Raw genomic sequence first — 1,287 nt, 5'->3', positions numbered from 1 at the left:
TCTCTTTCATAAGATTAACATTCACAGCAACTTGACTTTGAAAAGAAAATCGCGTTCCTTTTCGTTATCCCATTTCAGTCTACATTTCGTTCAATTCAGGCATCAGTCTCAAATTATTCTTTGAGGTTTTATAATCTGGTCGATGCAGATAAACTCACCATTGGAGTTGCAATTTCAATAAGACAGTGTGATAATCCGAAAATAGCGACGAGAGTGGGATTCGAACCTACGCGTGCAGAACACAATGGATTAGCAGTCCATCGCCTTAACCTCTCGGCCACCTCGTCGCATATGCAGGAAAGGATATGACATAATCTCCCAGAGCATCACAATCTCATCACCTTTGGGGAATCTCCCATTCACAGCCTCCAACCTCATTGTCCATGAACCCCACACTGCCGGATTCTACCTCCTTCCTAAGACCTGCTGTCTCTGCCTGCGCCTGTTTGACCCGACTCATCTCTTCCTACATTAACACCTTCCTGTCTCCCCAGTCCAGGAAATTCGCACCTACGTTTGTGACACCACTTATGTACTTAATCTCACTAAAGACTTTTATTTCCCTGGTCGACAACGCGTCATCTTCACCTTGGAGATCCAGTCCCTCTGCACATCCATCTGCCATGACGAAAGTCTCCAAACCCTCTGTTTCTTCATCTCGTTCCATCCCAACCAGTATCCTCCCACCGACACCCTCATCCAGCTGGCTGAACTGGTCCTCACCCTCAACAACTTTTCCTTCCAATCCTCCCACTTCCTCCAAACCAAAGGGGTAGCCATGGGCACCCACATGTGAGCGAGCTATGCCTGCCTGCCTGTTTGTCAGATATGTGGAATTATCCGTCTTTCGCAGTTACTCTGGCACCTCTCTCCACTTGTTCCTCTGCTACATTGATGAATGTGTTGGGCGTCACTTCGTGCTCCCACGAGGAGGTTGAACAGTTCACCATCCAACACCTTTCACCCCGACCTCAAATTCACCTGGCTCTTCTTGGCAACTCCCTTCCATTTCTTGGAATGACCAATGACAGACATATATTACAACCCCACCAACTCCCACAGCTAACAATACGACACCTCCTTCCACCCCACCTCGTGTAAAAACAGAATCATTTATTCCTTATTCCTCCGCCTCTAGTGCATTTTTTCCCAGGATGACCAATTACACCTCAGAAAGTCCAAGTTAGTTTCCATCCCACGTGTTTGACAATGCCCGCCAGTGCATCTCCTCCACTTCACTCACACCACCGCCCTTAAACCCCACCCCTCCCGCAACAAGGACAGAAT

The 1,287-nt window shown here is 47.8% G+C and overlaps 1 non-coding gene across 1 annotated transcript; it reads right to left on the bottom strand.

The window, feature by feature from the left end:
• Nucleotides 1–205: 205 nt before the first annotated feature.
• Nucleotides 206–287, bottom strand: trnas-gcu (transfer RNA serine (anticodon GCU)). Its single transcript has one exon. It is a non-coding gene; the product is annotated as a tRNA-Ser (tRNA).
• Between the last annotated feature and the right edge of the window lie 1,000 nt (nt 288–1,287).

The sequence above is a fragment of the Chiloscyllium punctatum genome, chromosome 27 (genome assembly GCF_047496795.1).
Source record: "Chiloscyllium punctatum isolate Juve2018m chromosome 27, sChiPun1.3, whole genome shotgun sequence".
Lineage (NCBI taxonomy): Eukaryota > Metazoa > Chordata > Chondrichthyes > Orectolobiformes > Hemiscylliidae > Chiloscyllium > Chiloscyllium punctatum.
The sequence above is the reverse complement of the archived record's forward strand: the minus strand, read 5'-3'. Positions and strand labels throughout refer to the sequence as shown.